Here is a 22,517-nt window from a genome sequence, read left to right on the forward strand (position 1 = left end):
GAAGAATACACATGAAAAGAGGCACAAAAGAAATAATCATAATTCAAAAATTGTGAAAAACAAACAAGAAATTAGTAAAACTGAGTGGTGACCACAACTTAAGCCAACACTCTCCATTTTGACTTGGATTCAGCCGTAAAGTTTTTAGGTTGACAAATTCCTTTAACTGACAGGTCTGCGTACGTGTATGTGTCTAAAAAAGGGTAATGAAAACTGAAACTCAGACATCTTAAACACGTTTCGGCAAAAGAGCCACCTGTCTGGCAAGTAATTCCATAAACATGATTAGGGTTGCCTTCCTCAGGGCGAAATAGCACACAACAACTGTATTCTGTGGGGAAGCAGACATAGACAAAAATGAGTGATAAAAAAGAGAGAGTCTACCAGGATTGCTCAGAGGAACAGTTAAAAGCCAAGGGGCACAAAAATTACCAATGCAGGAGACTGTGGATGAGTAGAGATAACCAGGCGCTGTACTGGCCGAGGGCCGGTGCAAAGCGTCTTGGTAAATGGGTCCGGGGTGACCCTCAAAGGTGCAGCATCATCGAAAGAGGGGGATGCGTAAGGAAAAACACTCTCTTAAAAAAAGGAAAATTAAAAGAATAAATATTTGATAGCTGTTGTTTCAGGAAATAGTTTATCAAGGAGAAATTGCTGTAGAGTAGAACAGCTACCTGTGAGTTATAGGCGCTTGAAAGATGTGGTGTGTTGGTCTAACGTATTTCAACGTGTTCGGGAAAGGATCTGGTGTTCACAGGATTTAACAGCAAAGTGAAAAACCTGCAAATAGTTGGAAACGTGTAAGAGTGCTAACACTGAATGTTTGAAGCACTAATATACTTATTAAAACAGTGTTCAGTGGCTCATAATGAGCGCTTACCTCGGAAAATGATTTTGGGGGCGGCTGGTGATCTGAGTTGTTGCCTGGAACAAAAGTCTGCCGCATCTTGTCTTTTGGGAACACAAAGTCGAAGGAGCGCAATGAAGGCTGATTCTGGAGTGCAAAAGACGGAAAAGAAAAACGCACGATTGAAGGTTTAGTGGAATAATGGAGTGTGGAGCAGACAGAAAGCTGTGGCTCTCTTTACCACCAGCTCACGAGTATCCTGCCGTGCTGCTCGGAAGAGAATGCAGACAGATTGAATGCAGACAAAATGTATAGCTGAGTGAAAGAGAGGCGGTGACTGAAAGACACCTCCTATTGGGCCACGTCACTTAGCAGCCACGATAGGTTGACGTGTGACTTGCCTCCTCTTGTTGCAAAACAGATTGGTTAATAGCTGCCCGGCCTCGAAAGGGCGTTCGAGCTAATGATCCATGCACCGCTGAAGTGAAAGTGCGGATGGATCTTGGGAGGCTGCACTTCCCACCGGGAAACTGACATAGACGTGAATTATGAAAGCGCTCAAATGAATGCTGGTGATTCTCAAACGGGGGGCATGATTTATTCAGTGGATATTGAGTCCCCACTCTTGTGCACAGGGTCATCTGCAGGGTCAGGAAGTGGCGGGGCCTTCGGCTCATCCTGATACCGCCATGGTGGCCCACAAGACCCTGGTTCTCTTAACTACTCAATCTGTTGGATCAGTCCCCAGTACACCTCCCGGTGGGCCCAGCGCACCTATTCTCCCAGCAAGGGGGCACAGTGGTTCACCCCACCCCACAGAAGTTAGCCCTTGCAGCGTGGTTCCTGAACAGGTTACCCTGAAGCATCTGCACCTGTCACAAGCTAACCTGGCTATCATACAAGGGGCTAGGAGCAACGCTACCAGGAGTCAGTACAAAAGCAAGTGGACCAGGTTCTGTCAATGTGATCCATTGACTTGCTTGTTGGATGATGTTCTATCCTCAGCGCGCCTCGCCCAATCAGGGGTGCAGGTAGGCACATGCCGCACATCTGGCGGCCATTGGGGCCTACAAGAACTCAGGCGAGGAAGTCTTTTCATCCTCAAATCCAGTGGTTAAGAGGCACTTTGTGGGTCTGACTAGACTGTATCCACCTATTGAGAAACCACACCCGGTGTAGGACCTTAATGTGATCCTGGCACCCTGGCGCATAAACCATTTGAACCTATCGCATCCGCGGACATCAGGCTAGTTACCATCAAGACGGCCAAGGCTAGTGGGCCTTACCTCGGCACACCGAATCAGCAAAATCCAGGCGCTGGTGGCTGTAGAGCCATATACTACATTTCACAAGGACAAGGTGGTGCTCAGAACACACCCAGCATTTCTATGCAAGGTTGTCTCCTCTTTTTGCCTGAATGAGGAGCTATTATTACTGACATTCTTCACTGACCCGAAGGATGAGGCTTAGAGGGTATTGCACTGTCTGGATGTCAGAGATGCGCTAAGATTTTACCTGGCCAGAACCAAGAGCTTCCGTAAATCAGACGCCCTCTTCTTCACCTTTGGGGGATCAAAACCAGGCTGTCAGGCCTCCAAGGCTTCCATAGGTCGGTGGATGGTTATGGCCATCAAGGATGCATATGAGGGACCGCACAAGCCCACGCATCAGAGCTAAGGCCACAGCGGTTTCTTTCCAAAGACACGTTCAGTGACAGGTCATCAGTAAAGCAGCTACGTGGGCTACTCCCGCGGACCTCTGCAAGCACTACTGCTTGGATGCCAGCGCCAGGTCGAATGTGGCGTTTGGCAAGGCAGTGTTGGGGAACTTGTTTTCTTAAGAGGGGCAACTCTCCACTCTGGGGTCACATTCAGTTGTAATCGCCCATGCAGTATGGAGGAAAGGGGACGGGGCGTAGGAGTAATTATAAGTCACTCACCGTAGTGACTAAGGTACGCCTAGTCCATAGTCCGCTTTCCTCCATGAGTCCCACCGCCCTCCACACCCACAATAGAACTGGTGTCATTAGGCAATGTTAATGTTGTTGACGCGTCAAAGGGGACTGAGGAGGGGCGCCGGTGGGCAGAGTCAGTGGAGTGCAGGCTCCCAGGGCTGCTCCCCCACACGCATCTAAATTTAAAGGGGAAGATGATTTTTCTGGTGAAAAGGGTTCCGTATCCCGTCCCTAGCGAGGGAAGCCCATACAGTATGGAGGAAAGGGGACTATGGTCTAGGAGTACGTTAGTCACTACAGTGAGTAACTTATAATTACTTGGGTGATGGTTTCACCCCTGGATCTCCCTCGGTTGGACTCTGACCCCTCTTGACTTAAACAGGATTCAATTCCCTTGGTTTCTCATTGTTACTTTCACAGTGGGATTCAGTTCCCTTTCTCTCGCACTGGTTGTAGATCAAAGTCTTTGGATTGTACACAGATTTTGCTTGACCCTCTGTAAGACCACTTTGACCTATTTCGCTGGGCCTCGTATGTCTTTCTGGTATATGTAGTTTCTCTCATATGGGGCTCAACCAGAGTCTTTTGCTTTAGCACCCATGTGGTGCCGGTTTCCCTCTGCAGCTGGTCTCCCCTTCACACTTTTTACAGTTTATTGGCTTTGGTTCAAAACTTGCCACTTTGCGATTCTCTCTCAAGACAGCCCAGTTCCAATTGGTTCTCCCCTCGACTCACCGGCTGTGATGAACTGCTTGGCTTTCGGCTCCTCTGGAGTAAAGGCAGGACACTTGTGCTATTGTTCACTGTCTTAGGCTGTCATCCACAAAGGTTCTGTGGGCCTGGGGAAAAAAGGGTATGGTCATTTCTTTCTTCGCAAACCTCTCGATTCCTTCTGCCTTTCTCCTTCTATTAAACTGCTGCGTGGTAGCCATCTCAGCGTGCTGTCTGCCGTGCTCGCCTTGCCCGTACTGTGCTCTCTGGCTCCACCTTTTATCCGTGTGGGGAAAATGAAGGGCCGCCAGGTGTAAGTGATCTAGGTTAATTGCCTGACTTTGCCTGACCCTTGTATTGGGACAGGTCGGGTAAACGGTCCTGGTGTTATGTCGGGAAAAAATATTTGTGTCAGAAAAAGATGGTGATGAAGTTTCCGGGTATCCTACAAAGTCAAACGGGAAAGAGGTGTTACATGGAGGAAAAATACTCATATTGGGGTTTGTGGGAATCGCAAAAGGGTAGGTTTTGTAGGGTTTGTGAGAATGGTAGCTGTTGGTTACATTTGATGGGGAGTTTGCAAAATAATAATCAGAAGGGCAGGGTCGTTGGGTTTCAAAAGGCATACAGGAATAACTGGGATTGTGAAATGAACACAGGGGATTCTGGGACCGGTAGTGTTTTGTCAGAGTAGACTGGGTGTTCGGAAAAAAAAGAATCAGAAGGACGTGAAAAAGAATGGTTCAGAGTTTTCGGGTAGAAAGCAGGAAAGCATGGTTTCTGGGAGATATGGTTGTCAACTCTAGTAGGGTTTGTGTTCTTAGGGGATTTTCCAGATGGGGTTTGTTTGGTTGATTTTAATACAGGATATTTTATAGGAGAAAAGGGGCTAACTGTGGCACAGCCCACAAAGGTCTCAGGGATCTCTCCAGCCTCCTCTTCTTCCCCAGTAACATACTGCGTCTCACCTGGGGTTTTCCCCCGAGCCCAACCCCGGTTTCCCTTACCCAGGTGATCCTCCCTTAATGGTGCACCCCCAGGAACTAGATCCAACAGCAATGGCTGTGTCCTGGCTACCTGAATAAGGGATTCTCGAGGTTTTACTGGGAGAATACCCTCGGGTTTCTCACTGCGGGCAAGGTTTGTGGACCCATGGATCCTCTGTAGTTTCCACGGGCTTCCACCTGCCAATTCCTTCACTTCCTCTTTCCTCCCCTCTACAGATTGGGACTGCAACTTTTTGGGCGGAAATCTGCTCACTTATTATGAGTCAGATGGTGGAGGAGGTCCCAGTTTTGCAACCAGGCTTGGGCTTCTATTCCCGAATATTGGCCATTCAGAAAAAGAAATACATGTGTTTTGCAATCCTATTGCATCTCCAATTAACTCAAAATCGATTTATGTAAAAGTTGAATATGGGAAATTGTAATTGTTATAATTTATATGTAAATGGTGTTAATTGTTTTTAGATTAATGTAATATGTTGAGATGTAACAATTTTGTAAAGGTTTATTAAACCATAAACAAATAAAAAATAAAAAACACCATGCTGGCTGCAGAGTTGGTCTAGACCTTTCTTCCTTAAACCTTTCCCTACCCCTTCAAATGTTGAAGATGGTTACTCTGGCGCTTATTGCAGAACACTTGGGGGGGGGGGGGGACTGGATGTGCTCCCTGGATCTGAAGGATGCTTACCTGCATGTACCCATCATTCCTTCCTGAGGTTCAGGATCATGGGCTTTCATTTTCAGTACAAGGTCCTCCCTTTTGTCCTCAACTCTGCTCCAAAGGTCGTCACAAGGTTAATGAACTCGGTAGCAGCCCTGCTCAGGGCGGAGGGCCACTACCTTTATCCTTACCTCGACGATTGGCTTGTACGAGCGGAGTCGCCCGAGGCAGTACAGCGCGCATCTTCAATACTTGTGCACATGCTATACGATCTGGGGTTCTCTATCAACCTCAAGAAGTCGCTGTTACTCCCCCTGCAGTCCTTAACATTCCTTGGGCTAATGTGGGATATGATGGCAGAGAGGATCTTTCCCTTGGCAGACAAGATCACTGCAATTTGGAAGGCCACAAGGCATTTTCTCAGAAGACCAGTGACCTCAGCATGGTGGTACCAGCACCTGCTCAGAATAATGGCAGCTTGTCTCCTGGCTGTCCCACACACAAGACTCAGAATGAGGAGGCTGCAGCTACATTTCTCAGCCTCTATGAATCAGGAGATGGGATCCCAGGCAGCTCTAGTCAGCATGGCCAAGAGAAAAACAGAGTGAGATCCACCTTGTAGACCAAGTGCTCCTCCTTGCTAGGAGCTAATTTTGTTCCTCTGTAGGTTCCAAATGAATATATATCTGGTATTTAAAGTTCAATTATATGTTATACTCAATGCTGTAGGATTCCAATTTAAACGCTTGCAATGAAGTTTCAAACTCATTCTCAAAGTGAGTAATATGTGTTTTAATCACACAGTATTTAGGGCGAATAAGCAATTCCCAAGCTTCAAGTCTAAGCTATATGCCAATGCATTTCGGTGCATAGCACCATCTTCAGGGCTACATTCATCAAAATAAACATAATTGTAATACAATAATATTGAAAAGAGTTACAAAAATACATACCGCCATGTTGCGTTAATTCATGCAGATGCGTAAAGAAAAAGAAAAAAACAGAGTGCTTCAATTAGTGTCTTGAGCTACATATCATGGCTGGGTGAACTGTTGTAACATTGTCATGAGTGTGCCAAACCCGTGTTTCATGATTACCTTAGCTTAATCCTGGCTTTAAAGTTGGTATTGCCTTGTAGTCAATCAATCAAGAACATCAGGAAGCAGTCCTCCCTATTAAAGAAACACGTTGTGAGCTACACTCCAGTGTTACCCCAAAGAATACTTCTAGTAAAGCTGCAGGGTGCAGCCGAAGGTGCTTACCTCTGCAGTTCTCCAGTCCGTCTGCTTCGAGGAGCGGGTTGCGAGTGCTCGCGCCCGTTCTGACTTTCGTTTTTGATGTTGCCATGGTGATCGTGGCGACGTCCCGCGTCCAGGAAAGGAAAAAGCGGGCATACCTCCAGTCCCACCCCCAATGACCATGAGGGGGCAGGACTGGTGATCATTATGGTAGCTGCTCATACGTGCGAGCCTAATGCGTGGAACAGGATGGAGCGTCCTTAGTTATGGATAAAGGCTCAGCCTGTGGTCATAGCCGCTTAACAATAATGCTCAGAAGTATACCGACATTAAAAATGTGTTTGCATAGGATGTTAGGGGCTAAGCCGCAACGTATTCCCCAATCCCAAATGGATCGGAAGACACATCACTGATTAGTCCGGTATCTAGGACATGGTGGCTGATAGTGGGTACTGGGCGTATTAAATGTACAAGATTACTACTCGCAACAGTTCTTTTCCTCTCCTGTCTATTACCCATCGTGATCAATGCAGCTCAGGTGTACATAAGGTAAATAACCAACAGGCATATCATTTAGCATGCGTGCCGATCCTGTTATGAGGGCACTCTCCATGTAACAACCTCTATGTCAACCAACTTCATATATGCAATTTAAAGAGAATCAGGAGAACAATCCTACTGATCCAACCTGTGTATCAACCAAATTCATATATGCAGTTTAAAGAGAAAAAAACAACAAGAGTAATCCTGATGCTCCAACATATATGTCGACCAAATTCATTGCACATCCCAACCAATATCTACAGTTTATAAGAGAACGACCTTAATAACCGATCCTGTCAATCATTGCTCCTTACAACAAAACACACACAATTTTAAAGAAAACAAGCAAAATTAATTTCTTCATTCAGTCCTTTTGGTGTTAAAGTTCCAAGCTTATCGATCCAGAAGGATTCCCTCTGGTCAAGTCTCTGTTGCAAATTCATATGTGGTTCCCTTTTCTTCACCACTTCTAGTATTTGGAATCTTATCTGGGATAGATTAGGTTTTTTTGCATCCAGGTGTCGCGCCACCGCAGAGTTTTTATTGTGATTACGTATACACGAGCGGTGCTCGTTCCATCTCACTTTGGCAGTGCGTGTAGATTGTCGCACATAATATAGTCCACAGGGACATCTTATGGAGTAAATGATGTCATTGGAATTACATGTTCCAAAGTGCCTCAGTTTTATCTTTTCTCCAGTGTGTGGATGATTCACTACATTTCCTTTGGTTATGTATCCGCAGTTGGTACAGTTAAGGCACGGAAATGTTCCAGTTTTTGTCGTGTCATTTTTAAAGTTGAGGCTTCTTGTTTTCACCAGTCTATCCCTCAAGTTTTGGCTCCTTTTGTACGCAAACATTGGCAGTTCTTTAAAAAGTGGTTCAACTCTTTCGTCTAGGGCTAGTGTGCTCCAGTTCTTTCTGATAATCCCTTTAATGTGTTTACTTTGTTTTGAAAATTTAGAAACAAACACCATAGGGGTTGTTCCTTCGGTCTTTTGCTGTGTTTTCAAAAGCTTTTCTCTCTCTTTGCTCTCCAATCTTGCCTCTGCTGCCTCAATTTCAGATACAGTATAGCCACGATTCAGAAACTTTTGCCCCATTTTGCTTATTGCTTCTTCATAATCGGCAGGGTCACTGACAATCCTCTTCACGCTTAACATTTGGCTGTAAGGTAGATTTTTTATCATGCTGGGTTGATGAAAGCTCAATTTGTGTAAAATGTTGTTCCTATCTATGGGTTTTTGATATATGTTGGTCCTATAGCCTATAGTTTCATTGGTGACCTTTACATCCAGGAAGTGTATGGTGTCTGTGGAAAATTCTGATGTAAACTGAATACGTTGGTCTATATTGTTCAGATATCCTAAAAACGTTTTGAGTTCTTCTACAGTGTTGCGCCAAATTCCAAAAATATCATCGATATAGCGGATCCACAGTTCAATCTTGCTTTTCCACTCCTCATGCTTCAAAACGTGACCCACTTCAAATTTGTGCATGAAAGCGTTAGCGTAGGACGGTGCCATGGATGCACCCATTGACGTCCCCGCTATTTGCAGGAAAAATTTCTCATTGTATTGAAAATAAGAGTTTTCACCAATAAATTCAAGTAATGCCATGATGAATTATTTTTGAGCTGGAATGTTCTCTTCTTGAAGCAGCAGCAATTCTACTGCCGATCTTCCTTGGTCGTGCGGGATCGATGTATAGAGGCTTTTTACATCTATTGTGAACAGGATGTCTGTTTTAGCATGTTTAGATTCTTTTAAATATTTCAAGAAGTGTGTGGTGTCCTTAAAATACGTGCTGGTTTTCTGTATTAAAGGTTGTAAAAAATATTCGATATAGACTCCCAAAGGTTGTAGTATACTATTAGTGCCAGCGACTATGTGTCTGCCCGGTGGATTAGTGAGACCCTTGTGTACTTTAGGTAGTGTATAGAAGTGGGGGATTTTAGGAAAGTTATTGGTCCGAAATTTCTTGGTATGGTGATTGATCCAGCTAAGTTTTTCTGCCTTGGTAAGTAGTTCTTCAAAATTTTGCTTGATTTCAGGTCTTTGTCCAATCTTGCATATGTGTCGGGATCATTTAACTGTCTCATACATTCAATGTCGTAATCCGTTGTGTCTAAGAGAACTAATGCTCCCCCTTTGTCTGCACTCCTGATGGTCAGTTGTTCATCCCCATACAATTTCTTGATCTGCTCCCTTTCGTGTGGTTTCATGTTCCCACCCCCTCTGGATTTAAATTTGATTTTCTGAAGGTCTTTAATAGTCTGTTTTTGAAAGATCTCAATGGATGGTACGCTGATGGGTGGGATGAATCTGCTCTTTCCTCTAAATTCCTTAAGTTCTTCGTTCATTGCTCTTCCTTCTGAAACCTCCAGTTTATTGAAAAAGACTTTTAACTTAATTTTCCTTACCAGTTTGAAAAGTTCTACTTGTGTATCAAACAAAGAACTGTTGTATGTAGGCACAAAACTGAGACCTTTATACAGGGTTTTTGTCTCTTGTTGTGTTAGTATTCTTGAAGACAAGTTAAGTACTATACTTTTTTCTGTCTCTGTCTCGTTTCCGGTCCTTCCCTTTGTTTTCCTCTTCCCCCTCCTGGTTCTCATGGTTCTTTTTAGCCTCTCTCTAAAAAAGAGTTACTTGTAGAGGTGCTTGGTCTTTGTGTAGGGCTTCCGTTTCTGGTTTCCTGTTATTCCTCCCCTTGGGCCTGTGTAGGATTGCTCTCCGATCCTGAACATGAAACCACACGAATGGGAGCTGATCAAGAAATTGTATGGGGATGAACAACTGACCATCAGGAGTGCAGACAAAGGGGGAGCATTAGTACTCTTAGACACAACGGATTACGACATTGAATGTATGAGACAGTTAAATGATCCCAACACATATGCAAGATTGGACAAAGACCCGACTGTTGAAATCAAGCAAAATTTAGAAGAACTACTTACCAAGGCAGAGGTGTTATGACCCTTGCCCCTGGCCCTCACTGGCAAGTCAGCCTTCCAGTTAGGGCCAGGTCAAAGGCCTTAAAACCTCATCCAAGACTCTCTTGGAGTCAGTCCTGGCGCCTTTGACGCCAGGCTCATAACCATCATGAAGACCAACATTAGAATGGGACTATTTACTTGGGGAGGTTCAGCCAACATGCAGGCACACACATAGCTCAGTTAGAAGGAACTGAGCTATGCAGTCTAGTCTTTTGGGTGTGGCAGGCCTGGGACTATTTTACCTGGACTACTTTACCTAAGACTATTTAAACCACACCCAAACAGCAGAACTTGCTTTGCGTTATTCTGCTGTGGGCAGCGTAACGCTCACTGTGTCCAGTTCTTTGATGCCATCTTACCTGAAACAAAGGACCTGCAGAGAGAGAAAGAACACTACGAAACTTACCTGGAACAGTATCCTGTCTTCAATCCATCGCTGACTTCAGTTCCACTCACCTGAAGGTACGAACTCCATCATCCGGCACTGCATGCATCCTGGAATACCATAACCTGGAAAGAGGAGAAAGAAAGACAGCATTAGTAAGCGCGTACTCACGTTTCCTCCTGAATGAAGAAAGCCACACAATTCTTACCTGGGTAGTCATCTCCTGGTCAGTATCATTGCTGAAAAATTACGGCGCTCGTCAAGGAACATCGCAACCTGCAAGGAGAGAAAAGACACAGGTTAGCAATATAAAAGGCAAAACAGCACCGCATATGGCACATTACTCACCGGACAGCATCGCGCACACCGCATTTTCGCCTATTGGCCCATGCTCATCTTCAAACTGCATGACAACATCAAAATACCTTTCCATATCTAAAAGGAAAGAAGCAAGACATTATTATTCAAACTAAGAGGAACATAAGAACTGCATATAAAGACTGTAAAGCAGCAAACCTACGGAGTCGCAGCAGGCCTGGATTCCCACAGGGGGGCTTGCACCAGTGAAATAACTTGGTCCCTGCTCGCCCCCCACATCTACCCGCCCCTGCCACGAGGAGCAGGACGGAGAATCCACCTCTTACAATATTAAGGTTAGGAGAAGGCCCAAGGGGGAGGAAGGAGTTGAGGCCAAGGGAGGTGGGAAAACATAAAGACAATCTGGTATTGAGTCCAGCTCTCCTATATTGCAGACCCATCTTTAACCACAGGCCTTACCAAGGGACCGGGAGAGGGTTTGAGTGTGCAAATCATCCAACCAGGGCTGGGTGGCGTCCCTGTGGATACCAGGTGAGCGTAACAAGAGGAACTTAGCTGGATCAATCACCATACCAAGACATTTCTGACCAATAACGTTCCTAAAATCCCCCACTTCTATACACTACCTAAAGTACTCAAGGGTCTCACTAATCCACCGGGCAGACCCATAGTCGCTGGCTCTAATAATATACTACAACCTTTGGGAGTCTATATCGATTATTCTTTACAACCTTTAATACAGAAAACCAGCACGTATGTTAAGGACACCACCCACTTCTTGAAATATTTGAAAGAATCTGAACATGCTGAAACAGACATCCTGTTCACAATAGATGTAAAACGCCTCTATACATCGATCCCGCACGACCAAGGAAGATCAACAGTAGAATGGCTGGTGCTTCAAGAAGAAGACATTCCAGCTCAAAAAGAATTCATAATGGCATTACTTGAATTTATTGGTCAAAACTCTTATTTTCAATACAATGAGAAATCTTTCCTGCAAATAGCGGGGACGTCAATGGATGCAACCATGGCACCGTCCTACGCTAACGCTTCCATGCACAAATTTGAAGTGGATCACGTTTTGAAGCATGAGGAGTGGAAAAGCAAGATTGAACTGTGGATCCGCTATATCGATGATATTTTTGGAATTTGGCGCGACACTGAAGAAGAACTCAAAGTTTTTAGAATATCTGAACAATATAGACCAATGTATTCAGTTTACATCAGAATTTTCCACAGAAACCATACACTTCCTGGATGTAAAGGTCACCAAGGAAACTATAGGCTATAGGACCAACATATGTCAAAAACCCACAAATAGGAACAACATTTTACACAAATTGAGCTTTGTTAGGGAGAATTCTCTGTAAAGGCTTATTTCCCTAACCTAGTGAGTCCCCCAACAGCTTTGCTGGATTTTTGGGGTTTATTTTTTTCTCCTGCTAAGAGTGAGACTCTTTTACCCCCACTCTTAGACATGATTTGAGGTGTTCCTTTGTCTTTCCATGTGTTTTATGGGCTATGGGGTCTTTTACTCCATAGGGTTTCATGTGTTTTTGATGTGGGTTACACAGCACGCTCCGTGCTGTAACCCAGGGGGTGTTGTAGCGACCCCCCAACATAGACTCCATACCCTGGGACTGACTACTGTCTCCCAGGGCATGTAAAGTCACCATTGGCTTTACTAGTCCCAAATTATGAACAGAAACCAGTACAAACCATCATATTGTGGACGTACTGGTCGGGGCAATTCGATTGCCCCGGGGTCTGTTGTTCGAGGGGGCACGTCTCCATCCCCACTGATTGAGTTTTGGCTGTTGGCAGTGGATACTACTTTTTATATTCTACCGCAAATATATCTTTATGGGATTTTCCCATTGTTCGAGGCTACCAACTTTAATTATTTAATTCCTATAGCCTCGAACATACCGCTGGTTTATTTATTTAATATTAATTCACCGGTTGGTATTTTTTGCCCGAACTCGATTCTAAAATGGCGTTTGTGTTCTCTTCTGTGACTCCAACCCAAGTCGAGCCCTTTGTTGCACTTTTTGGCAGGCTTCTCCACAGAAGCCTCCAAAAGTGGTGCCACTCTGTCTGGGTACCACAGAGGGTGAGGGAGGGGGGTTTAAGCACCCTGGATTGAGTTGCCTTGGCAACTCAAGTCGCACTCTTGTGTGATTGGCCCAAGTGGTGAGCCGGCCGGCTCACCACTTAGCATGTTTGATGGACAGCTAGGCTGAATGAATGGGTGTTTGCATAAAAGCAGGGCTTTGGGGACTGGAACTTCAGAAGTCACCACAGGACCTAAGAATCCGAGGAGGGAGAAGCTGAGCCGACCTGCAACGACGACACCACCAGTGGAGCCCTGCTGAACCGTCCCACCACTTTTCCCGACGACAGAGGAGATCTCCAGTCCGGAGAGTCTTCTTCCTTTGACTGGTGGGGATAACCAGTTTTGCCTTTTCTCCGCCTTCCTGGTGCATCTCGTGGCCGCCTTGCCCGTGCCAAGCACCCCGGCAACTGGAATACCACGGTTTACCACTACCGCGAGTAGAAGGGTAGTACCTTTTAACCGAAGAACTCCGCGGCTGGTTTCTTCCCTGGCAGTGCAACGACCTTCCTCTTTCCTCCACGTCGAGACCTCCTCTTCCTCTGGATGAAACACCGACTTGCACCCGCTGCCAGGAACAACTGCCCCCGCTGGAGCTTCCTTCCCACTTAAGGTACTGTGTCCCGCCTGTCTTCCTTTGCGACAGATCGTTCGGGGTGACAGTAAAGCCTCGACTTTCTAACCTGGGCTGGCCTGGGACAACCTAGCTAACTTTTCCTGACTTTACTTTCATGCTTTGTGTGCGAACTATCTACAACATTCTTTGGGCATAACCCCACTGTGTGAACCTGGACCCCTTCTGCTTGCTCTCTCCAAGAGTGGGCCTTGCATTTGACTTCCTTGTTCTCCAGTAGAACTCTGCCTATCCTGCCTTACCGTGGTTCTTTAAAAAGTATTGAAATTTGTGTGCTTCCATAACTCTGCCTTTTTCCCTCCCTTTTTAATAACTTATTAGAGTGCCATCTTAGGTTAAGCACTCACCTCTGTCTGAAAATAAGTAGTGTTTCTCATTAAGACTTGTCTAATAAGTAATTAGGGTTGTATATATGTAATAGTGACTGTGTGATGAATGTACTTACCTCTTTGTGCTAGTGTAATTTACAAGTGTGCCTTTAAATAAATAATTATATACTTTTACACCAAAGCTCTGGTCAATGTTTGCTTGTGCTACTGTATCTCTGTACCTATTGTGTATACTCTCTATACTGCCTAACTCTTCTTGAGGGAAGTCTGACTGCTCAGCCACAGCTACCAAGTGAATCTGTGTGGTACAGACTGCTACCAAGTGGGTTTACTGCCAAACACCTGTAGTCTTAAATCTTTTGCAGTGGTCCCTAAGGGAACTGCACAGGTTTCTGCCTAACACTGGTGTACAGCGGTGGGATGTGTATTGAGTATACATTTTAGTGTGCTTATAGATACCATAGTGCAACTAACCACAAAGCTTAGCACTAAAGAAGTATTTTCTAAAACATGTCAACTATGGAAAGCTATAGTCAAGAGTCCCTTGCTACAATAATTGCTGATTGTTTAAGAGTTCTCTGTAAGCATAAGAATCTCCTGACTAAAGGCAAGAAAATGGAGCTAATAGAAAGGTTGTTAGCAAACCAAAGTCTGGATGGTGGTTCAGAGGAACCTACCACTCCAGCAACTGTAGATAACAGCAATGATATTGATATGAATGTTAGTATTGATAACTTTGAGTCAGAAGCAGAAGAGGAGGTGGAAGATGATAGATTTGTCTTCCCTGGGCTTCTACCTGCCCTGCCAGCTGTAAATACTGGACCTTTACCAGGTCCCACACTTAATCCTCAATATATGAAACTAGAAAAAATGAAGCTTGAATTAGAATTTAAAATAATTAGTGCTCAAACAGAACAACGGCACCAAGAACTAAGGCTCAGAGAAATGGAGCTCAACCATAAGCTAGAAATGAAAAAATTGTCTGTGGAAAGTGCTTCTCTCTCTGAATCCTCTAGGAGTTCCAGTCCCAAAAGACCCCGGATGCCTAAGGAGTTGGTGGGTATGTATGAGCCTAAGTTGGATGTGTTGGATTGGTTGAGTTTGTTTGAATATGATCATGGGCTCCAGAACATTACAGGAAATTAGTTACTTTCCTGGTTGTTCCCTAGGCTCCCCCCTGTTGCAACTGATGTGGTAATGGAGTTGGGTGAGGAGGATAAGAAGGATTATGAATGTGTGAAGCTAGCTTTATTTGTATTTATTTATTTTAATTCTTGTAATGCGCCAACATGCCCGTAGGCCTCAGGGCGCACATAAAACTGAACAAAACAAACAAACAAACACACATGGCAAAGAAAGAAGAAGGGTCAAAGAGTTATTCCAGATTGAAGAAGTGGGTTTTTACAGCACGTTTGAATACAGTGTAGTCCTGGATCTGCCGCATCTGGGCTGGGAGTTTGTTCCATAGAAGGGGACCTTGAGCGTCAAGAGTGGTACCTCCAAATTTGGCTGTCCTGTATTTTGGATGCTTAAGAATAGTGGCAGAGGATGAACGAAGGTTCCTCGCGTTAGATTTAATGCTAATGCGGGCTGACAAATAAGTAGGGCTACAGAGGCTGAGGCATTTGTGGGTCGTGGTTAATATCTTGTGCGTTATCCGATGTTTAACGGGAAGCCAGTGAAGTTTTTTCCTAAAAGTGGAGATGTGTGTACGACGGGACTGATTGAAGATATTACGAACAGCATTATACTGAGCCACTTGTAATGATTGGATGTTGGAGGCTGTGGTGCCCGCTAGGAGGCTGTTGCAATAATCCAATCTTGAATTGATCAATGCAATGGACAGAAGGGCACAGTTTTCTTCCGAAATGAATGGTCGAATATAGCCTATTTTTTTATTTATAAGACCGCAACTAGATTTAATGCTGGAGACATGGGACTTCATAGAGAGTTCTTCGTCAAGAACGATGCCCAGGGTCTTGACTTTCTTCTGGACGAGAATGGTATTGTCGGCAATATGGAAACTAGCATAGTTGGAGTCGAGTTTCGCCCGGGTGTTTTTTGATGCCACGATGAGGAGTTCAGTTTTTTTGTCGTTCAGGGCAAGAGAATTGCAGGCCATCCAGTCTTGTATGGCTTTGTATATTTTATTGATGGTTACTGTATCGCTGCTATAGGAGCCACTCAGTTGTATGACCACCTGAGTGTCATCAGCGTAGATCGTGTATTGCACTCCTAATTTGTTTAAGAGGTCAAGAAGGGGACGGATATAAAGATTGAAAAGCAGAGGCGATAGACCGGACCCCTGAGGAACTCCGCATGTCTGAGATATAGGAGAAGATTGATTATCGCCAACACAGACCCTCACCATTCTGGTACCCGGAAAGGAAGCAATCCATCTGGATGCAATTACAGAGCAGTTGGCGACCTCTCCGAGCCTTGACACCAGTAAGCTGTGATCAACTAGATCGAAGGCTGGGGAGAGGTCTAATAACATGAGCAAAGCAGCTTGATTGTTATCAGCTATGCTAGCTAAGGTGGATTTAAGATCTAGCATTGCTGTCTCAGTCCCGTGACGACCCCTATAGCCCGACTGACGGGTATCCAAGATGTTATATTTTTCGACATGGGCTTGTAACTGTAAATAGGCAAGTTTGTCAATTACCTTGAGAACATATGGCACGTTGGTAATGGGCCTGTAATTGTCGTCGTTCGCTGGGTCAAGATTTTCCTTTTTCAATAAGGGTGTAATCCACGCTGATTTTAACAGTTCCGGTACCAGGCCCTCATCAAAAGAGAGATTGACCAGTTTGGTAATCCATGGAACCAGTGTTTCTAAGGACTCCTTAAGAGTGCTTGTGGGGCAGTCGTCAGCAGGACAGGACGTGTCTTTAAGGTCCTTTATGATTTTGAGTACTTCATCTTCGGTGTAGTGTGTGAAGGAGAATTGAGGGATATTGTTTTCGCAGGTATTGGGCAGAACGGTGTCTGTGGGGATTTGCGGGGATGTTACATTGCCTAGGGCTTTATTTATTTTTTCTTTGTGAGAATCAATCTTGAGTAGAAAGGCATCATGTATGCCCTGACACCATTTATTGTCCTTAATGATATTATTAATGGTTGGGGGCTGATTTTGGAACTCCGCTAAGATTTTGAAAAGCTCCCCAGTGTTGGATCAAGCATTCACTATCCTTGCGTTATAATGTGTGGCCTTAGCTTCTATGATGAGTTTTTTGTAATTGCGGATGGATTTTTTGTAGTTGGTTAGAGTGTTGTCATTGGGGTCTTTCCTCCAAACTCTTTCGAGGGCTCTTTTTTCTTATCTGGCCACAAGAATTTCATTAGTGAACCAGGTGTTCTTTGTGGTTTTGGTCTTTATTGTCTTCATTTTCATTTTCATTTGATAGCTAGATTTTGGAAGACCCCTTCCCAGTACCTTAAGAGGTTTAGGACCCTCAAAAAGCATGATGGTACCCCTGGGTGAGTGAAAGTTTGAAGAACTTAGAGGGATGGATTAAGGGTTACAAGGTGAACACTTATGAGGGAATGAAGAATCTTGTGATGTTGGAGTAAATTTATGATGCCTGCTCTCCTGAGCTCAGACAGCACTTGGCTGATTCAAAGGAATTAGATTCCAGAAAACTAGCTAAGGCTGCTGACTTGTGGGTTGCCAACAGGGCTACTCACAAGGACTCTGGGGTAACTCAGAAAAAGGATGAGGGGAAACAGCCAAAAAAGGAATCCAAAGAGAATTCTAATAATTCCAATCCCAAAGAGGGCCCCAAACAGAACAATAAGGGTAAACCACAAGGGAAACCAAATCAGAGTAGTGTACCCTCTGGTGGTAAACCAGAAGGAGGTCAGAGCAAGCCACCATTCCAGAAAGCATTTGGTAAATGCTATGTTTGTGGTTTGCCTGACCATGTGAAAGGAGATCCCAGATGTAAGGGTAAACCTTCAGGGGTCCAGCTTGTCTCCTTAGCCTTCGCTCCAGAGGAGGAAGTACAAATGGCAAGTGGAAACCTTCTACTGCTGGCTGATGAACCCATTGGAGTCTCAGCCAGTGTTACTTTAGTGTCTCTGGGTCTGTGGGAACAACAGAATTTAGATGTCTATAACTCTATCCCAGATAATACTAAAGAGTATTATAAGGACAGTGTCCAGGTGAATGGTCAGGAGACTCCTGCAATTAGGGACACTGGGGCCAGCATAACTGTGGTGGATAAATCTTTTTTTCAGGCTGAGGATGTTGCTAAGGCACCCAAACGCCTCACCAAGTTAGCTGGAGGGCCTGTGCAGATGCTTCCCCAATTACCAGTTCTCATCCAGTATAATGACATGACTGTGAAGATACCTGTCAGCATACAAAGTGAGGTACCAGGAAGGGTTCTGTTGGGAAATTACCTGAAAACTCTTGGAGTAGTGTCACATACCCCCAGACTTCCTAGTAAAAGGTTACAGGAGCTCACCAGACCTGCAAGGGAGAGAACCATGAGAGGTGCTCCCCAGGAGATGATGAAGAAAGATATCACTCCTACTCCACTGGAGTTACAACTTGCTATTACTGAACAAAAAGAAGCAAAGGGGAAACCCAAGACTTCCAAGAACAGCCAACAGCAAGCACTCCAGTGTTTCCAACAAGGACTTCCCCTAGGTTGTCCAAAGTTACACCTGTAACTCCACCTCCAGCTGAGGCTGAGAGGGAGTTACAACCCTCTATGGTGGAACTAGACTCTGAAGAAGAGCTAGTGGAAGGCCAAGAACTCATTGGAGATCTGGATCCTGTTTACCATCCTGAGCTGCAGTCTTTACTGGAAGAAGGTGGGCCCAACAGGGCAGACTTCAGTAAGGGACAGAGAGAATGTCCAACTCTGGAAGGTGTTCGCCAACAGGCAGCTTCTCAGGCTGATGGGCAAGAGCCTGGGAAGTATAGGTTGCACTGGGAAGATGGCCTCTTCTACAGTGAACCAACTGAATCTGCACCTGGAGACTACAAGCGGCTTGTAGTACCTCAAGAAAACAGACAACAGTTCTTGCAACTGGCCCATGAGATTCCTTTGGCTGGCCACTTGAGTTTCAAGAAGATCAAAGAAAGGCTCTCACTCTACTTTTATTGGCCAAAGAGGGGGGCTGAGGTAGATAAGTTTTGCAAGAGCTGCCATACCTGCCAGACTTCTGGTAAGGTTGGGTCCAAGAATGTGGCACCTTTAGTGCCTCTCCCAGTTGTGGGAGTCCCATTTGAGAGGGTAGATATTGACATTGTTGGTCCCCTTGATCCCCCAACCTCCTCAGGCAACAGGTTTATCCTTGTTGTAGTATACCATGCTGCAAGGTCCCTGAGGCAATTCCTATGAGGACTGTTACAGCTCAGTATTTTTTTTACCAGGGTTGGGTTTCCTAAGGAAGTAATCTCTGACAGGGGGACAAATTGTATGTCCCACTACATGAAAGCCATGTGGAAAACCTGTGGTGCTACTTACAAGTTCTCTACCGCCTACCACCCTCAGACAAATGGGTTGGTAGAAAGGTTCAACAGAACCATGAAGAGCATGATAGGTGCTTCAGAAGATCCCCTTAAAAGAAAGTAGGACCTTCTATTGCCATGCCTTCTCTTTGCTTATAGGGAAGTCCCTCAGGAGGGAGTAGGTTATTCTCCCTTTGAACTTCTTTATGGCCATCCAGTGAGAGGTCCATTGGCCCTGATCAAGGAGGGGTTGGAGAGTGCTCCTTCCCCCAAGCCAGTCAGAGTGACTGACTATGTGATAGGTCTCCGAAGGAGAATGTCACAAATAATGGCAGAAGCTAGTGATAACCTGAAAGCTGGACAAGCTCTGGTCAAGCATTGGCATGACCAGAAGGCTAACATGGTTGAGTTCACTCAAGACCAGCTAGTTCCAGTTATGATCCCAACAAGGCAGAGGGCCTTGTAAGATAAATGGATGGGACCCTTGAAGGTTGTGGGTAAACTTGGAGAGGTGAACAATCTTGTGGACTTGGGCAATCCCAAGGAGGCTCCTAGAGTCTTCCACACCAACCGACTAAAGGTGTATGTCTCCAGACCTGAAGTAGGAGCCTTGCTTCTAGCTTCAACAGAAGAGGACGAAGAGAGTGAAGCTCTACCTGATCTCCTCAGAAGCTTACCCTTGTACGAAAAGATTGAAGGAGTAAATCTCTCTTCAAATCTGACACCTGAGCAACAAGAAGAGTGCAAAGCCATGTTAAATCAGTTTGCCTCTCTGTTCTCACTTTCACCAGGCTTGACCCCTTGGGGACAGCATGATATACTCACTGGTGACTGTCTGCCAGTCAAAAGCAGAGGATATAGAATGTCAGAAAATGTAAGGACCCACATCAAAAGGGAGGTCAAGAAGATGCTTGATCTCGTGGTAATAGAGCCCTCTTCTAACCCATGCTCTAGCCCAGTTGTGTTAGTACCAAAGGCAGGATCCAAAGAATTGAGATTCTGTGTGGACTATAGAGCTCTTAATGCATTCTCCAAGACTGATGCTCACCCTTTGCCAAGGACAGATGAGTTGGTGGATAGACTTGGTTGAGCCAAGTTCCTCAGCACATTTGACCTTACGTCAGGCTATTGGCAAATAGCCCTGACAGACCATGGCAAGGAGAAGAATGCATTTTCTACCCCAGTTGGCTTACACCAATTTAAGGTTATGCCTTTTGGATTGAAGAATGCACCTGCTACATTCCAAAGAATGGTGAATCAGGTTCTGAATGGGATGGAGGACTTCTGCATGGCATACTTGGATGACATTGCAGTATTCAGACGAACCTGGGAAGAACATGTGAACCACTTAGGGTATGTTTTGCAGGCTCTTGGACAGGCCAATCTGACCATCAAGGCAATTAAATGCCAAATTGGTCAGAGTAAGGTGGTCTACCTTGGGCATAAGGTAGGAGGTGGAGAAATGAGGCCTTTGCTCAGTAAGTTTGTAGCTGTGCAAAATTGGACAACACCTACTACTCAAACCCAGGGGAGAGCCTTCCTAGGCCTCACTGGGTATTACAGGAATTTCAGAGAACTATGGGACCATAGCTTCTCCACTGAATGTAATCTCCTCTCCAAAATTCCCTAAGAAGGTCAAATGGAATGAGGAATGCAATCAGGCCTTTGAAAACCTGAAGAAAGCTCTTTGCCAAGCACCAGTATTGAGAGCTCCTGACTATCACCAAACTTTCATTGTGCAGACAGATACATCTAATGTAGGTATAGGTGCAGTCCTTAGCCAACTGGATGAGATGGGTAGGGAGCACCCCATTTGCTTCATCAGTAGAAAACGGAATGATCCTGAGACAAGGTGGGCAACTATCGAGAGCGAATGTTTTGCTATGTGTGAGCACTGAAGAAGTTGGCCATACTTGTATGGTTCTACTTTTGTCATTCAGACTGACCACCAACCCTTGAGATGGTTGATGCAAATGAAAGGGGAAAATCCAAAACTATTGAGATGGTCAATCTGCCTGCAAGGGTTTGATTTCACCAATGAGCACAGGTCAGGGTGTCACCATCAAAATGCTGATGGACTCTCTAGGATGTATGTCATCGAATAGAGGTATGAGGTTCATCCAGGAGTGGATTAAATCCTCCTGTCCCTTAGTCTGCGGGGGGGGGGCGAGTCTGTCAGCACCGGCTTCTACTACAATTTCAGTTCCCCTCTTTATCTCTTCAACCTCCTCACCTGTGGCGTCGAAATCTTCCTCTACTGGGCTGAGCGCTCGGTGAGCCGTGTAGTCCTTTTCTTTTTTTCGAGGCTGAGCGTGTCTCCCACAAGAGGAAGCCACAGTGAGAGCGTGTAAATACGCCCTGACCGTGTCCCCCTCTCAGGAGGGACAAAAAGGGGAAAAAAAGCCAGAATAGGCAAAAAACCCCTAGGACCGGCAGGTATCCTGATGGCAGCTGGGCTTGTGGAAAGCAGACGAGAGATGGGAGAAGGCAGCAACAGGAGGCACCGGGATACGTAAACTCCAGCAACACCGGAAAAGATAGTAAACAAACAAGAAGCAGAAAGCCGGGAAACGAGGGAGTGAAAGGAGGAAGGAGGAAGAGTACTGAAGGCGGGGACCGGAGATGGACCGGGAAAAGAAAGGAAATACGAAGGGAAAGGCTCAAGAAGCAAGACGTAAACAGCGTGTAGCAAGACCGCGGCAGCGAGAAAAAGCAACTGACCGTGGAAGGTTGCAACGCGCTGAACCAAGGGAGAGGAGTGGTTAAATAACGTTACGGTCAACCAAGCGGAGAAAGACTAGACCGCTTAGTGAATGCAGGTCAAGCATGACGGGAATCAGGAAGCCCGTAAGCGGCAACGGGGCCAAAGGTGCCAGCTGGGAATGCGGCGCATGACAGAGTGTTAGGGATAATTCTCTGTAAAGGCTAATTTCCCAAACCTAGTGAGTCCCCCAGCAGCTTTGCTGGATTTTTGGGGTTTATTTTTTTCTCCTGCTAAGAGTGAGACTCTTTTACTCCCACTCTTAGACATGATTTGAGGTGTTCCTTTGTCTTTCCATGTGTTTTATGGGCTATGGGGTCTTTTACTCCATAGGGTTTCATGTGTTTTTGATGTGGGTTACACAGCACCCTCCGTGCCGTAACCCAGGGGGTGTCGTAGCGACCCCCCAACATAGACTCCATACCCTGGGACTTACTACTGTCTCCCAGGGCATGTAAAGTCACCATTGGCCTTACTAGTCCCTAATTATGAACAGAAACCAGTACAAACCATCATATTGTGGACGTACTGGTCCGGGCAATTCGATTACC

The sequence above is a fragment of the Ambystoma mexicanum genome, chromosome 3q, assembly GCF_040938575.1.
Source record: "Ambystoma mexicanum isolate Mex_15411 chromosome 3q, UKY_AmexF1_1, whole genome shotgun sequence".
Taxonomy (NCBI): Eukaryota; Metazoa; Chordata; class Amphibia; order Caudata; family Ambystomatidae; genus Ambystoma; species Ambystoma mexicanum.